This window comes from Crocodylus porosus, unplaced genomic scaffold, assembly GCF_001723895.1.
Source record: "Crocodylus porosus isolate Cpor-Errol unplaced genomic scaffold, CroPor_comp1, whole genome shotgun sequence".
NCBI classification, from domain to species: Eukaryota; Metazoa; Chordata; order Crocodylia; family Crocodylidae; genus Crocodylus; species Crocodylus porosus.
The window spans coordinates 177,406-190,328 of NW_017728943.1; positions in this window are offsets into that span (position 1 = coordinate 177,406).

Genomic DNA, 12,923 nt, shown 5'->3' on the forward strand with positions numbered 1-12,923 from the left:
TTGTGCTTAAAAAGGGGGGAGGAATCCAAATATAAGGTTTTCTTTGAAACAAAATGTTTCCATTTTGCAATGTGAAACAGTTCTTTGAAGATGCCCTTGCCTTTTTCTTAAAAGAAAAAGTTAAAAAATGTTTGATGGTGCAACGAACATTTGGGGCAAGTAAATTATTTTGGGACCTTTCTGTTCACGAAATACTACAACCACCAAAAAACAATGGTTTCCTGTCAACTCAAAACTTTTTTTTGTTCTTTTCGGAGCTGCAAGTGAACTGAAAGTATGCTGGTTGGCACAGCCCTAGCTGCCACCACTGCTAGAGGCTGGTCAGAATCATCCTTTTGTTATAGTTTATTCTTAAATGTGTTACATGAACCCCAATGACTTCACTGTACTAGGTGCTGTACAGACTCAGAGTGTACAGGAGGTCTGCTGAGCCCTGCTCTTCATTTTTATTCAGATTCTTATTTGGAGTTTAACTGGTCAGCCTCAAGTACTTGCAGTCTAACTCCATCATCAGTTGTTTGCATCCACAGGTTGTTTCATGTCTTATAACTTAGATTAGAAGCTCTTTAGACCAGAGACAATTTTTCTCTTATGTGTTTACAAAGTGCCTTGTACCCAAGGGGTCCTGGTTTGGACCTAGCAGGGCTACCATAATGCAAATAACAAACAAAAATTCTGGGCCCGGTTCTCATTCATACCACCTTCATACCACCCTGGTAGTATAAGAAGGGCCATAAAATAGAAGTAAAATATAGTTATAACCCCTTTAAAGGCCTTTGTCACTGATAAGGCATGGCCCACTGGGTGGAGCACTGAATATGGCCCCAGGAGATGTGTGTTCAACTCCTGACTCTGCCATTGGTTTGTTGCATGACCTCTGGTAGTCTGCCCCAGCGCTCTGTGCCTCAGTTGCCCTACCTGTGAAATGGGGATAATAATACTGCCGTCCTTTGAAGGACTGAGCTTTGTGGATGTCCAGTGAGATATGTGCTGTTAAATGACAATTGGGTCCTTTAACTATTGGCAGGCACCTTGGCCCTACACTATCTGTGTAATCCATGCACCTTTGATGGTTTATCTCTGCAACCTACTGCCACCCCTGCCCCCCGGGAAGTATACAGGTGAGGCACAGAGAGATCAGAGGGCTTATCACCCGGGATGGAAATCTGGTCACTTACTTTGGAACCCCAGTGGAAGTCTAGTAATTTGACCCATGCACACAGGGAGTTTGGCATACAGCTAAGAACAGGCTACAGAGTCTGCAGCTTTTATTTTAGCCTGTATCAGGTGGATACATTCTCAGGAAATCCAAGTGCCTCACAGACATGAATGTACTTACCCTCACACCACCAGGGTGGGACTATGGGTTAGGGAAACTGAGGAACTGAGACTTGCCCAGTGTTGCAGAGGAAGGATTTGGATCTAGGCCCTTAAGCAGAAAGGGATCTCGAGTCATTATTGACTCCAAGATGAACATGGGCTGACAATGCGAGGTCACTAACTGGACCTTGTCGTGCATCCACAGGTGCATCTCAAGTACAGCCGGGGAGGTGATCCTCCCGCTCTATGCGACGCTGGTCAGGCCACAGCTGGAGTACTGTGTCCAGTTCTGTGCGCCCCACTTCAGGAGCGATGCGGACAACATTGAGACGGTCCAGAGGAGGGCCACCCGCATGATCTGGGGACTACAGGGCAGACCCTACAATGAGAGACTGCGGGACCTAAACCTGTTCAGCCTTCACAAGAGAAGGCTGAGGGGGGACCTGGTGACTGTCTATAAAACCAACAGGGGGGACCAGAAGGGTTTGGGGGAGACCTTTTCCCCCTTGCGCCCCCTGGCATAACAAGGAATAACAGCCACAAGTTATTGGAGAGTGGGTTTAGATTAGACAGCCACAAGAACTACTTCACAGTCAGGGCGGCTAGGATCTGGAACCAACTTCCAAGGGAAGTGGTGCTGGCTCCTACCCTGGGGGTCTTTAAGAGGAGGCTTGATGCCTACCTAGCTGGGATCATTTGAGCCCAGTTTTTTCTCTTGCCCTGGCAGGGGGTTGGACTTGAAGATCTACAAGGTCCCTTCCGACCCGACTTCTATGATTCTATGAAGTCTTGCACGAGTGTCTTCATGACATGCCCTCATGACTGGAACATCCTTTCTGTGGTCCTCAGGTGAGGGAGTTCCTGCTTTAGACAGAATCAAAGCCCTGCTGTCACTCAGATACCATCCTGTAGTCCTGGGAATCATATTAACCCTGGTGTGGGCCAGTCATTCCAGAGCAATGGTTTGCAAACTCAGGTCTATGCAGGCCTTGCAGGCAGCTTCTGAACTGCCCCTGTCCTCATGGGGAAACAGCCACTAGTCTCTGAGCAGTGCAACTTTCCATTAGCTGTGGACAGCTCAGCTCTTTGTTGGGTTCACTGTTTGCTTTCCCTACCACAGGGACTGGGCAAGATCAGTGTCTGCAGTCTCTTCCCCAGGGCTTTGTCAAGCAGTGGGATTTCCATCTGCTTCTCAATAGGGCATACACTAGGGGTCAGCAATGGTTTAGGGCAGAGTGCCAAAAACATCTGCAACTTTGACTTGTGAGATGTTGACAGACCAGAGGCAGATGGCAGGGGAGCTGCAAGGGGCCTGATCCTTGATATGGCAGCACAGCCCTGGCCTCGTCCCCAAGTGCCAAGCAAAATGCTTTCATGTGCCATGATGTAGCACCTGCACCAGGGGTTGCCTACCCCTGGTATACACCTATTCAATCCCCTTCCCTCTGCAGGTCTTACCCTAGGGCAGCAACCTGGTCCCATGAATGATGTATGGGCTTTGGAGCCACAGGTTGGGGTTAAACTCACAACTATGCTGTATGATATTTAAATTATTCCCCCTCTCTGTGTTGGGTACAAGTTCTTCTAGACAGGCACCGGGGAGAGCTTTGAGTGACTGCTGCTAGTGAGGAGCTCAGCATAGTCAAACCCCTGGTTATCTGTCCTGCTTCTCAGATCTGTTCTGTTGTCCATGAGGAGTTCCCTGCTTCTATGGCCAGGCTTCTTGGAGTACCAGCTGGGGACTTTAAAGTTCCTTTGGGTTATATCTAAGTGAGCCACAGTTGCAGCAAGATAAATATATCCTATATGTACACATATCATGGGGTGTAGTGGGCTCCTAATCTTGGCAGAGTGTTGTGGTCCTGTAAACAGCACACCCTTCAGCCTGAGTACCTTACAGGCCTCTGAGCCAAAATATCTAGTTACTTTTCAATGGCTTATTAGAGGTGTGGTGACAGAGTGGGTCCAGTGTCTTGCTGTGGCTCTGAAGGAATGAGTTCAAGCCCTGCTCTTGACTCATGCCACAGGTTTCTCCCAGTTGACGCAGCTATAAGAGGGCACCTGGCTGTTCAGGCTAGGGAGGTCAAAGGCAACTGGATGTGATGCTGACCATATTGCTTCCTGTGTGGCTATGGAAGCTGGTGTGCTACATCCACACTGGTGTTTTGGGCGTGGATGGACATCTCTGATCAGAATGCGTTGTAACTCAGCCCTTCCTCTCCTGCCCTGTTCTATTATTTTTATGCTAACCTCTTCCGAATCCTCTCCAGTTTGTCAATCTCTGGAAAGCCTAAATGAAGTGAAGCCCAATTGCAGTCATTTCCCAGTTGAACTGCTGGGTGCATGGGCTGCAAATCCTTTGGCCAAAGCTGCTGTTTTTGGCAGCAGAGGACTTTGCAGGACTGTAAGCTCTCTGGGGCAAGGACTGTTACTTACTGGAGATCTGTGCAGAGGCTAGCTGTGTGGGGAGCCCGTTCTGGCTTTGGCTTTTGATTGGTACCTCAGTGTAATGTTAAATCATAATGCTATTGTTTTGTCTGGAGCAGTGAGACAAGCTGCCATGCATTTGCTTTGTGCAGGATCATTAGCTGAGAATACCTGATATTGTTATGTTGAGAAATAGTTCTCTATCTCCATGGCAGGACATAATGAGGTGTTCTTCTCATTGTACCTTTCACCTTGGCAGCACCTGTTTGTCCATGACATGCCATGACTGACAAGGGAACCCACTTGTGTCCATCCCGGAAAGAGGGATTGACTAGTGAGAGGTGGGTAGGAAGTAACTTGGCTGAGGGATCAGCCACAGAGCTGGCATAAGCTCTTCAGCCTCTTGCTTGAACTATTTTAAAAGTTTCTCTATAAGGTGCCTTCCCCAGGTGCTGGAAGTAGCTATGCCTGAGAGATTGGCAGTCAGCTCCATCCTCCCCAAAGCAGGGACTGTCCAGGGGTGATCCCAGGCCCCTTCCTTCCCTAAGAGTGATGGGTCTCTGGGAGAAGCAATCCTGCTTGTCCCTAAGATCAAGCACCAAAGTGGGTCCCATCCAGACCCCTCATCCCAGGAGCCCTCCCTCCCCCTGCTTGCCTCCATTCCCACTCTCTCTTTCCCCAGACTCTTCTTCTTTGTCTGCCTTCCCTGTCCTCATTTCCTCTTGACAATCCCTCTTCCTAGGTCTCTCTTCCTTCCCTCTTCTCCCTTTCTTCACTCTTCCCTTTTCCCCTTCTCTCTTTCTCCACTTTGTCATTTATTCCTTTCCCCCTGTACCTGCTCTCTGGAGCCCCCCATCATCTCAGCATCCAGGCAGGGTCCTCCCTTCATCTCCTCTCCCCTCCTGGCTGTCTGTCCTTCCTTCTCTCTCTGGCTCCAACCTTCTCTCCTTCCCCCACCTCCTCTGACTGTCACTCCATCTTTCTCCCTTCTGCCCGCCCCTCCTGCTCCCCCCTAATGCGCACACACGCTTTGCTCCCAGGTCTGGGTGCCCCTGGCAGATCAGTAAATGACAGGAGCACTGACCCTTGCTTTTTGTCAGAAGATGTAACACATGTTGTGTTTACCAGCTTTCCTTAGCGGTCAGCACACATCACTTCCACGCCTTTTAATCCTTCTGATGAAGGAGAAGCCCTCCTGGCCATCAGCCCAGAGACTTGGCTTTCCAGAGTTACACTAAGCTGTGTAGACAGGGATTGGAGACACCCCAGGAGCACTCTGAAGGGAAAAGCTTGTTTTCAGAGAAAATCTGGTTCCCTCTGAAACAAATTGCGTCTTACAGGAATCAGACAAGAGGTCAGAGAAAGGCGGGTGGGGAGTGAAACGGACTCTCCCCATCCATGCCCCCACTTCCCCCTGCCGCTGTTCTCCTCTCCTGCATTGCTGCTTTCCTAGAACTTGCCTGCATCACAGGGGTTTCCACTGCATGGATGGAGGTGCACCACGCTCGCATGGGCTGCACCACTGTGACGAAGTGATGGTGCTTGTGCACTATGTCAGTACTTATTGCACTGATATGGGCACACCCAGCAGGCAGCCCTTGTGCATGCTTGTGAATGCTGATGTAATATGTGATAGGGCTTGTTCGGCATGTCTAGGCGAGGGGAATTTTTGCACAGATAGAGTCATGCCTCATGGACCGTGGTGTAAAAATGATTGCACTAGTGCAGTGCATCTACACAATGGGGATATATTGCATTGATGTTGTATAAAAATGCCAGTGTGCATCTCCCCACCTACCCTGGAGCCTGAGCCCTGAGAATCTGTTTGTGAGGGCAGGCATTGTCTTAGTGCAGGGGCGGGCAATTATTTTGGGTGGAGGACCGCTTACTGAGTTTTGGCAAGCCATTGAGGTCCGCATGACAGGCAGCCAGGGGCAGATTAATATTAATTTTCTAAACTTTTTAGAGAACCCGCAGGCCAGATGGAATGTCTTGGCAGGCCACATCTGACCCGCGGGTTGCATTTTGCCCACCCTGTCTTAGTGCCTGTCAGTGGCTCTCAGCAGCCCCAAGCAAGTCCTGAAGGCAACATGCTAGGTGTTTGGGGGTAGGAGGTAGCTGGAGATCAGGAACTAACAGGGTTCCCCAGATGTGTGCTATGTGCTGCAAGCCTCAAGTGAAATATGAAGGGCCAGGCATGTAGGATAAGAGAAGTAAAGACACTTCACTTCTTCAACTCCCCCCCAGCACCCCAAACAATTCCAGGAAAGCCAGCTTTGCCTTTCTTCTGCACTTGGAACCTCATGGCGAATTTGTCACAAATGCTGTTCGTGCCTAGCTCAGGGCTGGATCCCTTCCAAGCATGTCACCCTCAACATTTAGTGTCCATCTGTGTCCCCCATCTCCTATCCTATTTCCATCTCTCTCACACACACAACCCTCCTCTCTCCCCATTGTCTAACCCAGCCACAGAACCACAGCCTTTGGCCACAGCACACTGCAGTGTCTGTGAAACCCCAAAAGGTTGGCTGCATCTTCTGCAATAGACAGGCACTTGTCTTTGGTCACTGCTATGAAGGAGCCAGTGAGGTTTCCAATGCAGCTGTGTTGAACTAGAAGGGTCTAGAGCATAGTGACCAGTGAGTCCTACCCCATCTTTATACACCATGCTACATACACAGATGCTTTCTTGTTAAGCAGTTTAACACCTAGTGTAGACAGGACCCAGCCATCCTTAACACTTATGGAAAGTATACTAGGGTTCTGGTATCTTGTTGGCACAAGGTTAAACGACCTGCCTTGGCTAGCAACACAGCCATGTTCGACACCATCTCTAGGGAGTGGTGGGGAATTATAAATGGTACCTTTATGTCTTAGTATAAGCCGACCCTTACTTAAAGACCAGTTTCCAAGCAGCAAAGTTTTGCTGTTTTCTTCCTTGGTAACAAGTTTCAATACATCTGTTATTTACTAACATGGCTCAGGCACTTTAGAAACAGGCTTTCCCTACCCACAAATGACCTCTAAAAGCACCCTCACAGTTTTTCTCGCCTCACGTTCTTATGCGTGCTGTTTTGCACATCTGCACTCTTGTGCTCTTTGTCTGGCTGCTCCCTGCTTTCAGTTTTCCTCCCATGTAGACACTGGCTTGACACTGGTGCCTGGGTTCCCCAACAAACTAGAGTCCTACGCCTGAAACCACTGATATGTAGAAAGCATAAGCATGGAACAAGGGCACAGACATTGAAACATTAGGTGTGAAAAAGGGTGGTGACTAATTATGGGGAAGAGATTTCTGAAAGCAGAGCGGTCTTTAAAGTCACAGGCAAAGGCAAGAGAACCAGTGGCTGGAAGCTGAGGCCTGCCAAATTCAGAGCAGAAAATAAAATATGCATTTTTGAAGGTCAGGGTGAATAACACTGCAGCAAGTGACCTGCATCCCAGTGGATCATCTTCCTGTGGACTGGATGGTTTTCTAAGCTATGGGCTCTCAGTACTAATTTACATGCTCAGTTTGGAAATTCCTGGGTGAGATTTCCTGGCCTAGCTCTGGAGGTCAAACTAGATGATCAAAATGAACTCTTCATGCCTTCAGCACTATGAATCTGGGTTGACTTTACCACGGGGAGACCTGAACCTGAAAGCTGAGGGAGAACTGCATTCCAGGACCAGAAAGTGGGAGAAAAGGAACTTTCTTTTTGGTTGAGGTTGATTCCCAAAGCATCCAGTGGTTTTAAAAACAGACTCAGGCTGGAGGACAGCAAGTGTTGCTTTCTGGGGTCTGCAGCCTGATCTGTGTTGGGGGAAGTTGCCCCTTGTAGCTACTGGTTTGTATGCATCCACACCCAGACTGGAAGCTGGCAGACCCTACTCTCTCATCTGCACTACAGTTTTGCCAAGAGAACTCTCTATTTGGTGGGCAGAGTAACCCCATTCTTGCTGGTGGCATAATGTTTCTGCTGCTGTCCAGCAGCTGACAGAGGCAAATGTAGATCATGAGCCAGCTTCTGGGGTCCACTCCGCTGCTAGTGCCTTCCCAGCCTAGTGGCCCAGCTGAGGGGCATTGCTGGAGGCGTGCAGGTGTGTGCACTCAGTCAGTTGGTGGTGACTGTAGCTGTTGCCAAAACTCTGTGGAGACCTAGCCCCAGCCTCTCTGTCTCCAGAATAAACCCAAATAACCCATATCTCCAGGTGACACAGCTGCCAGCACAGCACCAGTGAGAACATGCTCCAGAGCCACAGTGCTGTCAGCCTGCCCACCGTGCACTATGTCTTCTGCCACCACAGGAATGACACATAGCAGCTAAGTGTAGACAGGCACGGCAACACAGTGGTGTCAGCAAACATTGCCAGTAAAAGCTCTGATAGTGAGGCCTTTGCGTGTAGATGTAGCTTGAGCCATCCAGCACCTCTGCAAGAGCAAGACAGCTCCATAACTTCCCAGAAGCCCTCTGGTTACCTATGAGAGAGGTCAGCTGTTCCTAAGCTGCTCTGAAGTCCATGAAAAGGCTCACTAAGCAGGCAGACAGGCTCTGAAGCTCCTGTCACTGATACAGATTTGGAATTTGGAGAGCCATTGAGAGCAAGAGTTACATCGGAGTGAAGGACCCACATGGCCCATGTGTTAACCTCTGGAGAGGTGGGGCCAGTTTTAATGGCATCACATAGTAAAAAGGATGTATAAAGGGAGGGAACTGAAACGTAAGCCAGTTTCAGCACCAATACTCAAAGCCAAAAGTTGGCCAAAGTATAAGATGGGCTTAAAACCCCATGACATTTCAACAACCATAAATTGTGGGTCCTTTAGTTTTTCTGGCTGGATTTTGACTCCTTAAGAGAGTCAAAATGTTTTCAAGCTTTTCTTGGCTGGTGTGAAGGCTAGACTTTTTCTTAAATAAAGAGACCCAGTCTGAAAGCTAAAAATCTCCCTCTCCGATGACTCCAGGACATGGAGCTTTCAGAGAAAATACCAAAGACAACAAGAATCGCCATAAGACCTCAAGCGCTGCTTTCCTCAGCATCACATGGTCATGATCTCTTCCAGACAGTGAGGTAATTGGTATCTTGCTTCTTTCATTTCCCCTGGGTTACAACACCCATGGCAGTGAAAGGAGTTGCAGGTTTTGGTGTCACCTGTTCAGTAAGGGCATCCTGGCATCCAAATCCCTTCTGATCCTCGTGTCCCTACATGGCAACGGAGCTTTGCCATGCTGGAGGTGACAAGTTCCAGATCAGATCCTGGACCCAGCCATGTGTGGACATTTGTGATGGCACATTTTGCAAGAGACCTCTGTGGCTCTGTGCCCTGACTGTATTCTAAATAGGGGAGCCGCATGCTGCCTACTGAGAAATCTTCCCTCACAGCTCCGGCAAGGTATGGGATTCTTTGCTACTTCCTGTCCTAAAATTGCTGTACAGCATAGCTGTGTCCTGTCAAACAGCTGCAGGGCTCAGTTCTTTGATCCTTAAAGTGCTAAGACCTAGGGAGAGAGAGATGGGTTGCAAATCTCTTAGGGATCTCTAGGTATGGAAGGTGCTATATAATAGCAAGGTCATTTCACCGACCCTTGGCTACTTAGGAATCCAGTTGTCACTACACCTGCAGCTGTGGGGGTAAGTTTGCATCCTAAAAGCACAGACTACAGCCACTTGGGCTAGGGGAGAATCTCCATCACCTGCTGGCAGTGGAGGGTCCATGACCAGTGGGGTGGCTCTGCTTCCATCTAACAGAGGGCAGCAATGATACACTCCCCTCCCTAGCCAGCTCCTGATGCCACATTCCTGTGATGCCTGAGCATATTGCAGAGCCAGGGGAAGAGTCTGGGCAGGAGCAGGTTGCCTCCAAGTTGCGTCATGGCATTTTGCACAAAGCCTTAAGATCTTGTATGTGTGTGTGTGTGTGTTGGTGGGGTGGGGGATGGAACTGAAGGAGGTGTAGGGTGGGAAGAATATGCATCAAAAAAGAGGGTGCTCTGACCTTGGAGTTGGCTGAGGCAGGAAGGGGTTAACCCTCTGGAATGCTTCCCTCTCTGGGGTTGATCAGCAAGGCCATTTTTGGATGGCACCAACTGGAAATATGTTAATGACTTTTCTTCCTGTTCCTCTCCATTTACACTGAAAGCTGCCTGGTAACCAGAGCCCACTTCCTTCCCGAAGATTAAGCAGCCGTCTGCTCATTCCCCTCCTTGACTGGGACACTGACTGGGAGCTAATCCTGCCCTCCTAGGGGTGGCTGGTTAGAGCCAGTGATTTATAATCCCCCGGCAGGTTCTTATGAGGTCCTCCTGTCCCAGCATCCCCTCTGCAGCTGCAGCAGGTGCAGCAAAGAAAGCCTGAGTAAACAGCCATAGAGCCCTGCCTTCAATGCCCAGCCCTCTTGCTGAAACTAAACTGAATGCACCAGGCTTCTGGGAATGTGCAGGGTTAATTTAATGGGATAATAGATAGCCAAGAGGTTGCAAAGAAGAGAGAGAGCAGTGGGATGGGGACATGCATTGAATATTAGGTGACGTGTCTGTGGAGGCAAGAATAAGTGTGCATGAAAGCCCATGTGCAAATGCACATAGGCATGTACAAGGCACTGTCAGCCAGCATGGGCTCACAAGTGGACATAAACCCATGCAGGAGGGTGTTTGCAAGTGAGCGCTTGCACGTGGGCAAAGGACAGTGTTGGAGCAAAGGAATTTGTTTGGCATTTTGTGGTTGGGTAGAAAAGATGCTGCTTGGTCAGGTTGCTTCTGCAGCACAGATCCACAGCAATGGCAGGGGAAATACCTTTCTCCTTGGCCTTGAGTAGCTCAGTGTAGGTAGAGGGGGAAGTCCCTTGCATTGCAGGCAGGCTGACCCCTGTCAGTCTACAAATAATTCCAAATATGAGGATCTTGATGACACAGTTTATAGTGATGAGGGATTGCTCTTGGGCTTTCCCCCTAACTTGCTCCTTTGGCCTTTTGGCTAGGGGCAGGTGAGACTGGGGGGCATCTGAACTCCAAGGCCTCCAGGCTTGGGGTTTGCCCGTAGGATGCCTGCCATGGATTTGGGAGTATCTGAAGCCCTAGACTGAAGAGTCTGGGAGGTAGGATGCTTGCTGGTGGTAGCATCACGCAGACGTAAATGATTGAGCTCTGCTCAGGCGACAGAATTCCAAACTGATTTGGCCTGAGACGCAACATTTCAACAATAAAAAAAATCTACAGCAATGAACAGAGTCATCTCAGCTTAGTGCCCCTTGAGAGAAACTGCCTACTATTGTGGCTGATCACCATTTGCAAAACCTGCCCACCAGCTCCATATTTCCTAACAGGCTCTGCTGGCCACCACCACAGCAAGTCTTGCCTAATGGTTTCCTTTGGATTAGCGCATCCTGCTCCTCTGTCTACAGGGATTTGAACTTTGCAGGGGTTCTCACTAGCACCTAGATATGAATTTCCCAGTGGCGCCACCATGCTAGAATGAGTGAAATCACCTCATCCTCCCCATGATGTGAATAGCCCTCCCCAAAAATAATCTAGAATGAGTGATTTTGTTAGGGAGCAACTCAATTTTCCATCTTCTTTGATCTCTGAGCAGAGCTGGACAAACTGAGGAGAGGCCTTTCAGATGCTGCTTTCAGGGCAAGAGATTCATGCTGCCTCTCCTCTCCCCCCCCCCAAATTTCAGGCCAGCCTGGCTCACTTAGTGAAGCTCTGGTATATGCTACTGTGGTCAGAGCTACCCACAAATTTGTCATCAAAATATTTGGGGGAGCAAAAAAGGTGGATTGTAGGCTTTTTTTCCCCTCCTCTTCCACTCCAGCCCCACAATTTCCATGTCATTCTTGGAAAAGCCTGGGGGGAAAAGTGTGGAAAAAAATGACTATGGAAGATGTTGGGAAGGGGTTTTTGTTAAGAAAGAAACAAAAATTGGCAAAGGGATGAAAATGTTTAATTTCTTTGGAAAATGTTCATGTTCATGAGATTCCATGAGCTGTGATACTGGCGGTTCTTCCAAAGTAGGAAGCGCTGGACCTGGGAGGGGAACCTGCTGAGGAAAAACCCATGTGGTGCTAAAGACTGGATAGGGATTGGTACATGCATGGCAGGATGCTGGAGGTGCTGTGTTACAGATGAGAAATAGAAGTCACACCTGCTACTCCAGGCTCCCCTGGAGGTTACTAGCATTGTTGCTCTGGACACATTTCCAAAGTAGCATCTAGCTCCCTGCTCTGGAACAAAACTCCCTCCCTCCAAAAAGAGACAGGAACCAGCTTATCTTTTATCTAGCACAGCACCTAGGCAGGGGTGACCTGTAAGGGATACATCCAAGCCTGTGCTTTGCCCCAGGAGTGAAGGGAGCTAGCTGGCAGACAGATTGTGCCCAAGCCAGGGCCAAAAGTCATACTGGGGAAAGGAGTAAAGTTCAGATCTGCTGGGTCCAACTCTTCAGCCCCCCTGAAAGGAAACACAGATTTATGGGTTTCTAAATCATGCTTCTTTTGTCCCTTGCAATCCAGCATGAAGGTTCCTGCATGAAGGGATGAGGGAGGCTAGGGCCCAGGGCTGGGAGCTCCCAGGAGGCAGGCAGGCAGGCAGGCAGGGGGTAGCATTCTTGCACACACACAAACAGGGTGAGTCAAGCCATCAGCCCCTGAACTGAATAATTTGCCATTTCCTAACATTATAATTAGCTGGCAACTCTTCCACCCGGGTCGGGGGTTGGGTACAGGGAGGGAAGGATGTTCTCCGGCAGAACAGCTGCCTGGTTTCAGGATATATCGCACTGAATCCACAATGTCTCTTCACAGTCAGATCTGTGAGTCCATGGGGGACCGGGCCAGGGGAAAATGACTCTAACACATGATATGGTGGAGCAGATGGGGGGAGCCAGGGGGTGCGGAGGGCAGAGAGAGGCACAGTTAATGCTTGACGGGTTCTCTTCTCCCCCAGGCCTTCTCGCCCCTGAGTCTCCGCGCTCCCCATCACCCAAGCATGCTCTCCCCAGCTCTGTTGATCAAGTAATACTCCAGGGCTGCTTATTGGCACTCTGTGTCTTGCCTTCTCCCCTACCCAGCTGAGCAAAAGCATCCAACCTGTGTTTCTAACCTGTGTACAGGACCTCCACCTGACGCAGGAGGTACATGGTCCCACTAGGGGGAATGCCTTACTGGATCTGGTATTGGCAACGGGGGATGACATAGT